This window comes from Macrobrachium rosenbergii, chromosome 12 (genome assembly GCF_040412425.1).
Source record: "Macrobrachium rosenbergii isolate ZJJX-2024 chromosome 12, ASM4041242v1, whole genome shotgun sequence".
In the NCBI taxonomy this organism is placed as follows: Eukaryota; Metazoa; Arthropoda; class Malacostraca; order Decapoda; family Palaemonidae; genus Macrobrachium; species Macrobrachium rosenbergii.
In genome coordinates, this window is record NC_089752.1 from 31,648,884 (window position 1) to 31,664,546 (window position 15,663).

Genomic DNA, 15,663 nt, shown 5'->3' on the forward strand with positions numbered 1-15,663 from the left:
TGCATAGAATAAACCCATCAATAACAAGAGAATGCCTGTGTGTCCAAATGTGCCATTAGCCAAAATGTTAATCGCCCGATGAATTATCAAGATTTCGTCGGAATGTGTGTTACCAAGTAAGATAAAGTTTGCATTTGTGGTACTCCACAGGTGGTGCTGTCTGTCGCTGAGGCTGCTTGCATGCATGCAGTGCTTGCAACCTGCAGTCCACTTTTCTTTGGTTCCTATTAGTGTACCTGTCTTGCCCCGTTTACGGGATATAAACTGGTTTTGAACTCTTTTTGCCTATATTTATTCAAATGAACTTCTTGGCATTTATGCTGAATTATCAGTTTTACCCGGTTTCGTGTTTTTTGAGTTGGTCGAACGCGGATTTGAGCTTTAATGGTTACCGTTTACTATTTTAGGGGCTCTGGCTACTTGTCTTTTATTGATCGTTTTAGATGTATAAATTGTTATGGAAGAATTCTTTGATTGTGGATGAAAGGACGCCCAGCATGTCAGAGAAATGGCTTGCATTTTTCGATTTAAAATAATTCATAATTCATTATACAGTCTCTAATATTAATGCAGTTGGTTACTTTTTTTTAAACAAAGGCGACTGTAGAAAAGGTTTAGTTAACATTTCTAGATATGGTTAATGCGGTGAAGAATAGACACAGTCAAAGCTAGGTAAGAATAATGGTGACGTTTGTGATTGCTGTAATAATCAAGATATGAAATAGGCATGAGTAGCGATAATCGACGCAGTAAACAGTAGGTTGAACAGTGTCATAAATAACGCATTAAACAAAGCTCATAAACAAAGACAGCATTAAGAGTAACATTGAAGATTCAGACAGTGGGTGCTATAATTGTTTTTTTATGCAATAAAACCGGTGATTGCTGCATAATGTTGCTGCATAAACATTAGCATGTGAAAGACACATAACGAAGATACACATCATGCAACTCAGCCACTTGCAAATTGTTCCTAACTTCCAAAATGAGTACTGGCTTGTTTGCTATATAAGTGTCTAAGATCAAGGTAATTAATTAGGTCCTTGCCTTAATTATGAATGCACTACAGGCATATAGTGTCGTCAGGGTTCAAAGATTTTGTGCCTGTCTTTGTAAGCAGAAAGTCTGCTTGCAGTGCGTGAGGACCCACGTGCGCTAAGCTTTTAATTTGCATAGTTGTGCGTAAAGCCGTTTTTGCGATCCAGGCTTCTTGTGCGTACGAAATTAGTTTGCGAACGTACACTTGTGCGTTTTGTTCGTTTCAAGCTGTATATGCTTTTGCGTGAAGTCTTCTGTGTGTGACTGTGGCGTCAAGTATGTTGTTTGTATGTTCATGTGTAAACACGTTCTCCGTTCGCCCTGAAAGAGATTCCAGTACACACATTCTCCACCTTGCTCGCACGGCATAATTGCACTTGTTAGTAGCCAGTGCAAGGTCACTGTTGCAAGGACGCTGCAGAGGCAGTTTTGCAAGCCGATCAAAGAGAGGCGGTTGGTGTTACCATCATGGAGCAATGTGGGCTTATTAGCTGTGAGTGGGGGTATGGGTATCAGGTTAGTGGAAGCCGTACAGGTGAGGCAGTGCTTTGATGCGCGAAAATTCAGAGTCGATGTACCGGAGAGTTTGCTTTTGAAGGCAAGAATTATGGGCATCTTTATCGTCACTGTGTGACTTGGGTCTTTTGAAGCCCGGATTTCGGCCTCAGGAAAGCTGGGTACCTTGCAGGGCGTGGTCCCCGCTAGGGGTATGAAATGTTTACCTCTGAAGCGGAGTGGTTATGTATTTATGTATTTGTCTAGAGGAGACCGAGATTTGTAGGGAAGCTTGAAGCTGCCTGGAAAAGTTCTAACAAAAGAGAGGGACGGAAAAAATGTAAAGTTGGTAATGACTTGCATACCTGCGTCATAATGAACCTTCAGAAAGGAATTGAAGGACTGGGCAAATTATTTCACATTTTGATTGTCAAAGGAATGACGGACTGATGTTATCGGTGGACGCTTGAGATAACAGTGTGACGTATAACGTGATCACATGGTAAAAAATAAAAATGCCGTTAATGTCTTTGAGAGCCAAGAGTTTTCTGTTCTTCACTTTTACTGTAATCTTAATCAAACTAGAATGTCTTGTTTAATTTTACTCTGTTTTTTCAGTCATCTTATTTTTCTCTTTTTTATCGTATAAATTAGAAGTTAACAAAGCTATTAGAGAATGAATTCATTACGGTAAAAGAATTCCAAGCATCAGAAATATCTAGAATTTGAGAACTAATGGTATCATTTACGACAGTTCCCATGTATAATGCAATAAAAACATTGAAGGCTTGTAAAACTTGCTGCAAAATATACATTTCCCCATTGAATTCTGAACATGAGTGAGGAAAAGTTTATTTTTCTCTGTTATAGCTGCGATGGACCACAGTCGACACTAGCTGTCACGGACGTATTTCACTCCTTAGGTCGACAGAGTCACGGGGTCTCGGAATGCTCGCCTGGGAATCGTACTCATAGCTCGCTGGTGAGGCATGATCACTTTAGGCTACTTAAACCCCAACCCCTGCAGTAATTGTGTGTGCGTGCGTGCGTGTGTGTGTGTGTGTGTGTATATATATATATATATATATATATATATATATATATATATATATATATATATACACAATCAGCACACACTCACGTATGGAACAGAAGTAATTTCTGTCTCACATCGAGTTCGAACTCAAGTCTTTCAATTGAAAGGCAAGGGCGATACCTGTGTGGTTTAGTTGGCAGCGCCCTTGCCTTCTAAACTGAAAGACTTGGGTTCGATCCCGGCTATATATATATATATATATATATACATACACATATATGTGTGTGTATGTATATATGTATGTGTGCATTTTTTAAAGAAAGTATATAATTACGTGTGACTGTAGTTGTTGCAACGCCTATTTACATAAAACATTTAGAGGTAAACGGCAAATTATCCTGTAAAAATAAATAAAGATACTGAGGTGCTTAAAAAACAAAACTAAAGAATGTCACCCGCGAAATGAGATCATTTTAAAGGTCCTCGAGTTCATGGTATAAAAAGCAAAAGAAGAGGAAGATGACGAAGAAAAAGAAAGCAAGGTCGTATTTGAAGAGGCCTAAAATTGAGATAGGTATTCGGCCTTCGGGTGAAATCTCCCGAGTCATCGATTTAGACGACCCGAAAATAGACAGGGACCGAGAACCTACTTTACATTTTGTTGAGAACAAATAATTAGAGTATAATGACCTTCACTCTTAGATCACCTACCCAGTCAGAACCCCCTTCTCCAGCCTACCCCGTCATAACTGCCACGTCTTTTTTACCTTATTTCTCTGCACAGGCATTATAGATTTCAAGTTATTCATTTGGCAAAAGGGGAACAGAAGAACAAAGACTCGTTGCGAGGAAAACCTGAGAGATTTTAATATGGTGACGTTTTATCGACACGCGATGCCGTTCGTTTTAAAGGCCATCAGTCATCCACGGATCTTAGGACCATATATGAAGCACGTAACAACTAAACAGCGCGGTAGATGCCATTAAATGCGGCTATTATTAACAGCCACAAGTGCTAAAGAAACGAAATATGGTACTTGTCACTATGAACTTTGCGACGTCTTGTTTTTTGTGGGATTTGAAATTGTCGGTTCACAGACAGTTGTTATTGTTACATCAAGTTGACCTGATGCCAACATTTGCGAGCAAGATTATGGGATAAAGAAGTCAGAAAGAAAATAATATATTTTTGTCTGCTGATTTATCTTAGTGGTTCACGGATGCCGTACTCAAGCTTTTGTCATTAGTTTTGTTAATTTGTCAAGGGTTCATATTGGACCTGGTTGGAGTATTGTATTATCCCTCCGGTTTTGTATTCGGATTAATACATTGCAAAACTAGCGTCCTATTACCTGCTGTATCCCGCAAAATCAGTACTGGTTTTATTTTTAATGTGAGGAATAGTATTGGAAATGTTAGTTTTATACACAAATCTCAAGTATTTAATTCAGTATGTTCTAAGATTTAAGGACAGAACACATGTCCAAACTGGCATTCCATTGGCTGCTGTAGTCTACAGAATCCAGTGAGCCATCTTGCTCATTCGGCCACATTCCAGGCAATCTCGCGTGTCGGATGACTCAGCGTAACAAAGAACGGGGAGAATAAAAAGTCTGTGAAAAGGTTCTTTTCGTTTTCTAGAAGATTCTTTGCTGTCCTAGAGGCCCCAGTGCTAGGTTCTAGAAGTTTCGTTAAATTTCTTTGTAAGTTCATTTGCTTTTTTCCACAAGTTTCTTTGCAGATATCCAGATGCTTCCTTGTAATTTTATAGGTGTTTCTTCGGAAGTTTTCTTAAATATTCCTTTAAACATTTTTAGACGCTGTAGTATTCTAGACGCTCTGAAGTTTCATAGAAGCTTCTTTGCAGTTTTTTTTTTTTTTTAGACAATTTTTGCAATTAAAATTTAGCTGTATATATGTGCTGAGTAATTTCATAATCTTTTCCTTGGAATTTGGTCCTGCGCTTAACCTTTCACCTAAAACTGTAATATCTCTATCTCTCTCTCTCTCTCTCTCTCTCTCTCTCTCTCTCTCTCTCTCTCTCTCTCTCTCTATACGCGGTTGACGGCCAGGATATCCCCGTGGCACTAGTTTGACATTTAGGCGCCGACCTTGGGCGTCTTTAGTCTTAGACTTTGAGGGAGCTGTTAGGTAGCCCTGGGGGCAGGGCCTTCTATCGAGAACATTACCATTATTTCAGAAATTATATCCGATCGGATTTTTTTCAGAATTAGGCATGACCGCCGTTCCAGGTACAGTTAATTCTTTTTTTCTTTGAGAGGAAGGTGCCTTAATAAAAATCCTCCCTAATCTGATAATGAGTGTAAAATATAATTCAACTAAGCTCTGAAGTTCATGTAAGTTGAAATCTCAGCAGCGAATGCACTAGCAAGCAGTTTGATAGTTAAAAGAAGTTTTCTTCTCTCGCTAAAATTTTCTAAAAACTTTTTTTTTTTTTTTTTTCCAGCAAATATTTCTTAGACTAACTCTGCGGTCACGATAAGGTTTCGGGTTTCGAGAATGTGTGGTTTCTGTCCCGGTAAAATCCAGCTGATAACGAACCTCGATAACCTCTAATAAATATTTTTCTAAAACAGGTTTGATACAGTTTAAGCTTTAGAATTTATTTCTATTTGTATAGAGAAGTAAGTTTATCAGCCCCCAGGAAACCCAATACTCACAGTACCTGTTTTGTTCAATCTACGGTGAGTGTACATACATTTTGAGACGAAATTTTGGCCCGCCCTCAATTTGCAACGATTTCTTTAAAGGTTAAGGTTGAAACTGCCTGTGTAACCTTGGCTCATTCTTATGCTGCTTTGATAGGAAAGAAAATGGGCTTTAGTTAATTACACACTCAATTATTTACATACAAATGAAAATGTTTGTGACTTTTGATATTCAATTTCCATCAGTCGGCGTAAGTTTTCTTTATATACATAAACACACACGTATATATATATATATATATACACATATGCATACACACACATATACTTATATATATATATATATATACATTATACATATATACAGTATATATGTATATATATATATTATATATATATATATATATATATATATATATATAAATAAAGGTCACATATATTCATTTATATCGAATTCTGTATATACCCAAGGAATAACTTACACTGAAAGAAAGTTATATGTAGGTGTGCATCTGCCCTGACCAAGACTCGAACCAATGCCTATTTTGGATTCGGCGCAGAGGTTACAGGGTTCTCTCTCTCTCTCTCTCTCTCTCTCTCTCTCTCTCTCTCTCTCTCTCTCTCTCTCTCTCTCTTGATAGCAGTATGGATAAGTTCTTGTCACCTCAGTGCCACCCCAATATATAATTCTCTTTGTGTATGAGTTGTTGCGAAGTTAAAGTGAATTCGATATTAAGCCGTGGTTGTTGCTTAATATTTGTGAGCATTAGAAGGTCGAACGTGATTAAACTAACACACATACACACACACATATATATACGCACGTATACTTGTGTGTGCATGTGTATTTATGTGTTTAAGCACTAACTAGCCATCGTCAATAACCCAACTGTAGCGACGTCAGTTTCAATAATCATAAATCAATCAGTCAGTCGCTAAGTTTAGTTCAAATTCAAACGCTCTAATCGGCTTGGATTCTTGAGAACAAAATGCCAGTCCATTTGTTCAATATTAACCGTTTTTTATTTCATTTGCATCTGTATGATATTGCCCTGTAATATGTTATTGCCCTGTAATCTATCACCCGCATTTTAACTGACTGCTGTTTATTTTTACAATATTCGTTGGTAAAAAAATGTAGAATTCAGATAATCCGTAATGCATTCCCGCAGTGTTCAATAACGTATTTAGTTAGTTTATATATATATATATACATACATTATATATATATATATATATATATATATATATATATATATATATATATATATATATATATTTATTATATATAATAGTAGAATTTTTGCGTTTATATTTAAGTTCAGTTTGCTCTCATGAGACTTCGTCGTCAGTTTAGCTGGACGCTGGGAGCGATGGTTTAAGCTATTGTGCTCTGATTACCCTAAACGTTTCAGAACTTTGCTTCTCCCTTTGACAGAGAACTAAAAAAAAAATGATTGCATAGCGATTTGTAATGAAAAAATGAGTACAGAGACCTGTAGAAATTCCGTCATATTTAAGATGACGGGGACGCAAAGCTGCAGTAACAAAAGCAGTATGTCGGAATATGATATGAAAACGCAACTGCACACATACGCGCACTATTTATAAGGCTTTGTGTGTTCTTTCAGAATGGAGTGATGTGAGAAGTTATGAGAAAGGACGACAGATGTAGTTGCACACTTGTTGGATACGAATAAAGATCGTGAATGGAGTATGTAAGGGTTGAAGTCTGCACATGATATAACTCTGATTCGGATAGTGAGAAGGAAACTGCGGAGGCTAAGGAATGCCTTTGAAATTGTAAATAAGAAGATGACGGTAGCAAAATGATGGTAGGCTAAGAGAGGAGGTGAACCAGAGAACGGAATAAGCAGTTAAGGGAGCAGAGTTTGTGCTAAACTTTGGGAAATGGCGTGTAGTGTCTATAGATGCCAAGTATGTAAGTTTGAAGGGATTATTGAGCCAGCTGTCTACTATGGAAGCGACCCGTGAATGCGGAATGTGAATTGAAGAAAGAGGTGAAGCTGTAGTGTGCGTGTGTTGCGTAATCGGTGTAAGAACTGGAAGGGTAAGGAATGTACAAGAAGTGGAAATCATGGAGGCCGATAGATTGGTGAAACATTTGTGTATTTCGGAGAAGATGGTAGATTGTCGGAAGAGGCGCTGGAAACGAAAGGCCTTGATATCCAGTAAACGTAAAAGTATGTGCGGGATAGAGGTGAATGGCGTTCGATGTCCTTTTGATGATTCTTCTGTATAGTTTTATGGGAGGTCTCTGCGGAGAGATTCCTTCATAATTCGCCACATATCATATATACATACACATATATATGTATATATATACACATACACATATATATTTTATATACATATATATATATATATATATAAATATATATATATATATATATATATATATATATATATATATATATATATATATATATATATATATATAGTCTACTATTTGTGTGGTTGCATAGACTCTTTACTAACCACAATTGTAAGAGGGTTCACGTGCAAGTATTCTGACAAAATAAAGACAATTTCAGTGGCTTTTGCATGATTCCTCATAAATTCTAGTCTCTAGCGAAGTTGACACATATGGACTCTTAAGGAGCAAAGGATTTTGGTGTTACAACGCAACACCACCTGGAATCGGCAACTACAATAACATTATTAAAAATAGCCACAACATCCATTCTACCACGTAGCTAATATGAAGGAGTGGAATAGCAATGGGAAGAAGGCAATTGCACGAAGCTCTTGTTTGTAAACAGGATGTTTGCGACCGTCTTACATAAGTCAAAATCTCAATTATGCAACACTTCTCCCCCACCCTGGGCGCATGCTTACGAGGTTCACTTGGGGTTTGGAGTTCGGTGAAGAGAACAGGAATTTGACCTTGCTTGAGTTGTTCTTGTTATCAAGTTTACTGAGATTGACGGTCATAACAACATTCGGAACACCGCGCAAATGATAGTAATAATTACTGTACGGTCAGTCATATGAATTCGCGAGGCAGTTCTAATAAGTTATATTTATTTATACTTTAAACTTTGGCTGTTTGCTCTAAAAAGATATCAACCCACCTCTCGACATTTATTGGTTTTTACTTTTTGTATAATAATAATAATAATAATAATAATAATAATAATAATAATAATAATAATAATAATAATAATAATACTTCTGGACAATGGAAATCTAAGCAAATCGTACCAGAGAGAGAAAAAAAGTCAACTATTTTAGCTGGAGAGTAGTGTAATTATTTTTATTTGTGCTTGTAAGAGCATGGGCTGCTTTGGCGTAAGTGGCTTTGATAGTCATATTTACAGAAATGTTAAACATATCAAGATCAGAATTCCGGAGAGGAATAGGAATAAAAACAATGACAGTCCGATTCCCTTCAGACCAGGGAGGTATAATGATAACGATAATGAAAAAGGTTATATTTTAATTGTTAAAATAGTTCTGGTAACTCTGACTCCCATTTTTTTGTGGCTGCTGACTGTAAGGGGGAAATAAAGCATAGTTGAGGCAGAATGTTTTTTCTCGTAAGTATCCATAGCACATACACTACTGGTAAGATTTAAATCTGGTTCAGGTGTATTGGAACATTACTCGAGGTAAAGTGAAAAAATAAAGTATGTAGTCTATTTTTTTTCTTTTTTTTTTTTTTAAGGAAGGTGCAGACCGCTACAGTGACATGATTGGCGCCTTGAACTTTTCTTTCCACGGTCATGGCCCTGTTGTGATGTCAGTTTCGGAGCCCTGTCTCCAAATATGTCAAAGTCGCAGTGAAGAATATGAATAATAAAGCTATACATTCTTATCCTGGTTATATAACCAGGATTATGTAAACTTAACTCATGTAGGGTTAATAGTTTGTTTTTTACTGGACTGTTACACTTGAAACACCATTTAAAGCCCGCACAAAAGTAAATATCGGAAGCATGGTAGGTGCTGTGATGTACCGAATTTTGATAACGTTAACAATAGAAGACTCACTGGAAATTCTGTACGTATGTTCATCTCTTTCTCTCTCTCCCTCTCTCGTCATGTGACATACCTGTTAAGGTCAAAATGACTATTGGCGGCACTATCGAGAAGCCTGTCTCTTTCGGGTTTTGTATACAAATGTTTGCTCCTATTGACAGCCGACGGACCTTCGGCAATGCTAACGAGTCCACCAGGAGGACATTTCGCATGCAACCGGAGGAGGAGATGGTGGGATGGGGTAGCTGGGAAGGGACCGAACTCCCCCCTTCCTGCCAGTATGAATACACATGCAACTTAGCCTTCATCAAATAACAACCTTAACCTCGCCACCCGCAAGGCCCTGCGTCCCACTCTCACCTAATGGAATGAACTAACGTAACTTTAAATTTATCCTGTTGACCAAAAAATATAACGCTGAAGAATTTATCGTCCCTATTTATTCTGTTCTGCATGTTCAGATGAGGGCGGTCTCCTTCTGTGTGAACGTTCCAACTACGCGCTACAAAATTCTACCTACAGTGTACTTAAGAGAGGGCTGAAATAGAGATCGGATTCGGTGCCTAATGAATGAAAGAACTGAGAAATTAAATAGACCTCAAAGAGAAAGAGTGAGAGAAAGACTAGTGGTACGGGTAATTTCAAAACGACAAACAAGTTGGCGATTGAAAAATTTACGAAATAGTTTACATTTGAGTGATGACTTCTAGAGAATCATTGATCATAAGCAAATAGTCCTACTCAGGTATCAAATCCAGACCATTAAGCCTCATCCAAAATGGAAGGAAAATGTACGCGCGCTAAAAACAAGCGTACGTGTTCCTTGAATATACCAAAGCATTTACGGAGGTGAACACCATCCGCAGAACGAAAACGAATGTATATGAGAAGAGAATCTCTTCGGTCACTAATAGGATACATTTGTATGTATGAGAGAGAGAGAGAGAGAGAGAGAGAGAGAGAGAGAGAGAGAGAGAGAGAGAGAGAGAGAGAGGGGTAGTCTAACATGCGCCCAAAAATGCTGCAAAACGAGATAAATCCAGCAGAAATCTCCAGACATCCTCTTTTGGTGTTTCATGACGCAATCCGACCGATAACCGTATAGGCTGGTAGGAGAACACTGGATGCCTTAAAGCCAGGAGTAAAGGTGGGCAAAACCAGTGTTCAGATTAATCCTTCTGTCCTTTTTCTCTGATGTACAGCTTTGGCACAACAGGAAAATGAAGACTCACAACCTACTTTACATTTGAAATGACGCCATTTCCAACCTCCTTGTTCAAGGACTCCTTCATGAGGAAAACAGACAAATCAGAATTGAGCAGAGCAATACAGAGAGATCTGAATAACATCATACTGGAATCTCCTACCCAGTTACAACCACAAAGTGTGACCATAATTGATGGTGGCTGGCTACTGTATGTCATCAGATGGAAAAGAAATTCATTGTATTCAGAAGTCATGAACCAGCACGGTTCCTTCCTGATGACTAAGTACGGAATTTGCTGCATAGTATTTGATGGTTATGAAGAGCAATTAATCAAAGATCATGAGCATAGACGTCGCCAGAAGAGAAAACTCTCAGCATCTATTGTGGTCTCTGAGAACTCACAGGCGCATAAAGATCAAGGAGCATTTTTTACCAATCATCAGAACAAGGCACAATTTACTAGACTTTTAGCAAAGCACCTAGAAGCTCTCGCCATTGTGTCAAAATAAGCAATGCTGATGCAGACACTCTCACTGTATCCTGTGCTCTGGGTTTCTCTCACAATGAACAGACTGTAACAGTTGTAGCAGGGGATACTGATGTGTTCATTATGTTGCTCTACCATTGGCATGGTGGCCTACCTGACATCTACATCAGAAATGAAGGAAAACGGCAACGACCTGCACAAATCTTCAGCATGAGAGAAGCCAACTCATCTATACCAGCTGTTATCCGGAGGCACATTCTCTTCATACATGTATGGAGTGGATGTGACACAACTTCTGCAACCTTTGGTCATGGAAAGTTGCATCTCATGAATAACTTGATAAAGTTTCCAGAGTTACAGATCTTGGCTAACAAAATCAGTGAACAAAATTCTACTGCAAAGGAAGTTGGAGAAGCTGGCCTACAACTCTACTGTTTACTTTATGGAGGAGTGAAAGAGGATACACTGACTAATCTAAGATATGCAAGGTACATGACAATGATGGCAAAATCAAACCGAGTTGAGCCACAAAGATTACCTCCTACTGAGCGTGCAGCACACTTCCATAGCTTGCGTGTCCATCTCCAAGTTGTAAATTGGACTAATCTAACTAACAATAGTCTTGAAGCTACAAAGTGGAGTTAGATAATATAAAATAACACACTTTGTTGTATTATGACTGATCTGGATGTTGCTCCAACCAAAGTACTTCAGTTTATTCGGTGCAACTGCAAGTCCTCTGGTAAGAACCCTTGTGGCTCAAAGCATTGCTCCTGCCAGAAGTATGGACTGAAGTGTCTAATGGCTTGTGAAGAGTGCCGTGGATAAATCATGTAATAACACTGGCACTACTGAGAGTTTAGATGATGAATATCATGATGGTGTCCTGGATATTTAATAGCACTAAATAATAAAGACTGTGATTTGGGTGGTTGGATGGGCACAGGGGTGGTAACGCCGCCAGTGAATATTCACTGTCTGCCCTAAGCCAGAACAGAGAAGGAAGCACCCTTGTTAGTAGTAGAGGAGTACTTGGAAGAGCACATAACTCTTCCTACACTGGAGGAAGTAAGCACTCCACGTACTACCTCCTTAATTAAACCACATTGTCGATAGAACCTTTCCTCCTAGTCAACTAAATGTTGTACTATTGGTTCAAAACTTTGAGATGGGCCTAACTTGGCAGAGGTTTGTACCCTACCAATAATCTTCTAACATACACGACATCATCTTTGGTATATATCCTGCTGTTCCACCAAATTTCATGAACTTCAGTTAATGAATTTTTTAAACATGTTACTTATCCCTGTCCCAACCCCTTAATTGTAGGAGCGGAAATGGTGAAAAATCTTATGGCGCTGTAAAAAATTTTCCCCAAAGTGAAATAATGGGGATTTTGAATATGTGATTCAGGACACAATTCTACATCAAATGACGCCAAGAACGCTTATGTAGGAATTTTTTCCCACTTCCACCCTTCCCCTACTAGCGTTAGTAGGGTAACACTACGCGATGAATATTATTGTGCAATATTCTCGTTTTGTCGAAAATATTGAATGTCTAGGGGAACGCGAAATGGTTGCTGAATAGTACTGAAACAACCTTGGAAATTAACGTTTTCTCAACAATAGTTGTTTTGTCTAAATGTTATAAAGACAGTACGCCTCAGTTTTCGCAGTAACAGAAATACAAACACATCCAAAGCAGATATGATACTTTTATCGTGGCTAGGGGAATACTGTAGATATTGGGTCAAAAATTGAACGGTCTGAAGGTAAATGATTAACCCAGTTGAAATTGAGACAACCTTATTATCGTCAAATGAATAACGAAGGTGGATTCCATTCGCGTTCAATTAGCCCGCAAAACGGATACGCCTGTTTCCATTTGCCCAGTTTCAGTTTCTGTTGTAAAATCTCGGGAGTATAATGGCTCCCAATGCATCAAAGTGACGACGCTCTTTACGTAAGCAGGATGACCTGTTATTAATCGTGCGATTGACGCGCACTGCAAAATAATACTCTAGTGCCGCCTCTTACGCAACTGCGCCACTGGAAGCAACCGTATACATTTCCATACGTTTTGGTTTGGTGCTTCCGCTACCATGTTAATGGAATCCTAACTTAACTAAACCGTGTCTATGTTCACGACAAGTGTGTGCGTTGTGTGTGTGTGCACGTGCGTGTGGATGTTTGTGCACCTATGGGTATCAGTTTAGTCATGTAGATAAAAAGGAGGTCGAATAAGCTGGTGAAACGAGTTTATAATTTCGAAGCGTGTGAAAGGGGCGTGTGTGGAAGAAGAAAACTTGGACAGGTCTGAACAGACGATGTGAAAGAGATTTTTTGAAAACAGTTAGCGACTGATAAAACCAATCTCACTCAGTGTTTGCATTGCATTGATATCTCATTCTAAAACCATCCTCAGTGTTCATGATGACTGTGGCAGTTCACTATGAATCTGTCTAATTGTATTCACCAAGTTAAATCCTCAAAGATGATGACTTTAAGGTCATAAAGCCAGAACTTTAATTAAAAAGATTTTTGTGTGAATCGGAGAGCTTGTGAAAATTATTGGTTGTATGCGTTCAAATCCGTCCGTCCCCAATAAAGAACTTTTTTCTTTGTCGTTAGTCAGGTTACATAATCTAATCAATTTTGGAACTTCTCAATCTTATCGAGTCGGATAATTCTGAGATGCAAGAATCGTCAGTGAAAAAAAAAGATATAAATAAGCTTAACTGTCATTATAATGATGAGAATTGAACTCAGAGCTGAATTTTTTGAATATCCGGTATGACTTTAGCTAGTCTGGGTAGTGCTCCTGTAGTTGATACCAGGAACATTTGATCTGAAAGGAAATTGCGTAGTCAGGTTGCATTCAGCATATCTATCCGCTTTGTGTGCGTGTGTGCGTGCGTGTCTTCTTATTGCATAATAAGTGATCAAATCTACCAGAAACTTTAGAGAAATCAGGCTAGATAGCTTCAATCTTTATTTTAAAATTCAGGTAATCAATGCTGTTTGATATAATGAGGTAGTGTAATTTTTTATTTTAAAATTCAGCTAATCAATGCTGTTTGACTGATCTAATGAGGTTGTGTCATTTTTTATTTTAAAATTTAAGTATTCAATGCTATTTGACTGATCTAATGAGGTAGTGTCAATTTTTATTTTAAAATTCAGGTAATCAATGCTGTTTGACTGATCGAATGAAGCACCGCAAACCTCTGAATAAAACGATGTTTTTGTCAATATGGAGATGGTGTGATTGATATTTTAAGTTACTTTCCTTACGATTGTCTAAAGATCTCAACAAAATGCAGTTATGTAGGCTAGTACGATTTTAGGAGATAGCCATCACTACTGGATCTTAGTGCTTAGTAAGTTGATGGTGTGTTTGTAAATTTGCGCAGTGTCATTATTATTTGTTAAAGATTCCCACTCTGAGAGATGTAGGAGTCTTTAAAATCTTTAAATCGTCTCCTGACACGAAATGGCATACTACTCATACCTCTTCAAGAAGTTTGTGAATGTCTATCGTCGTAATAACCAACTGTATATTTAACCATGGATCGAAGCTATGCGATAAGACAAACTAACAGCACTCCTTAACCTAGGCGGTACCGTTGGATTCATCTGATTGCGGCTTTTACTTCTTCTATTATTTCTTCAAGGAAACTAATATTTTGTAGTGTCAGAGAATCGTTACCGTCTAGGTTAAGGAGCGCTGTTAGTTTGTCTTATCGCATAGCTTCGATCCAGGGTTAAATATACAGTTGGTCGTTACGACGACAGACATTCACAAACTTCTTGAAGGGGTATGAGTAGTACGCCATTTCGTGTCAGGAGGCGAATGCCACGGGTGAAGAAATCCTCCGACATTTTTTATACTTCCTATCACCTTGTCTTTCCTGACGTAAGTTTTGGATTCTAAAAGAATTTGAGTCTCCCTTCGATTTTCCAGTATTTGAATCTGTCAGTATCTATCTTAGAAAATTCGAGTTTCTTTCACTGTGTGAGAATAAAACGCCATGACCGTACGTGATTACGTAATTCGTAATTCGTGTACCTAAGAAAGAATTAATCAGATGCTTCATAAATTTTTATATCTTCATTCAAAAGTTGTCTGTGTTCGTCGTTTCTTTAAGCAATTCATCCTGATTTATTGACAGCAGAAACTTTATTTTAATCCAGTTTCCTTGTGAGATTGAAATCTGATAACACAGAGTGCACAGCATCCTGGGTGTCATTAATAATTTAATTTAGTCATGCACTCTATGTAATGTTATGTATAGAGAGGTAATAGTCGGATAACATTGAAGCTTGAAGTGTTACCATTTGCAAACATTAGATTATGGATATTTACTTCTGATTTTTTTTTCTTTTGGTAGCCATTATATGAGTCTTATACATCGAAAAAGTGGTTTAGCATTCGAGTTTTAGACGATACTTATATCATCTCTTCACGCTGCTTTGAGAAAGTTAAAGTTACCCAGTATTATTGTATCTGGATTGAAGAACCATTCTAGAGATGGGCCGTATTACAGTTTGGCCTGTATTATGGCTAGGGGTAAAGTAAACCTTCTGGACCTGTTTTACCCCTAGCCATATTGCAGACCATTATTAGACCATCGAACCTTACACCCATAATCTGACACAAAATGTATCATATATATATATATATATATATATATATATATATATATATATATATATATATATATATA

At 37.8% G+C, this 15,663-nt stretch overlaps 1 protein-coding gene across 5 annotated transcripts in view; it reads right to left on the minus strand.

Annotated features, from left to right (window-relative positions):
- LOC136843606 (proton channel OtopLc-like) overlaps positions 1 to 15,663 on the minus strand; it is a 228,025-nt gene that overhangs the window by 100,278 nt on the left and 112,084 nt on the right. The window lies entirely within an intron of this gene.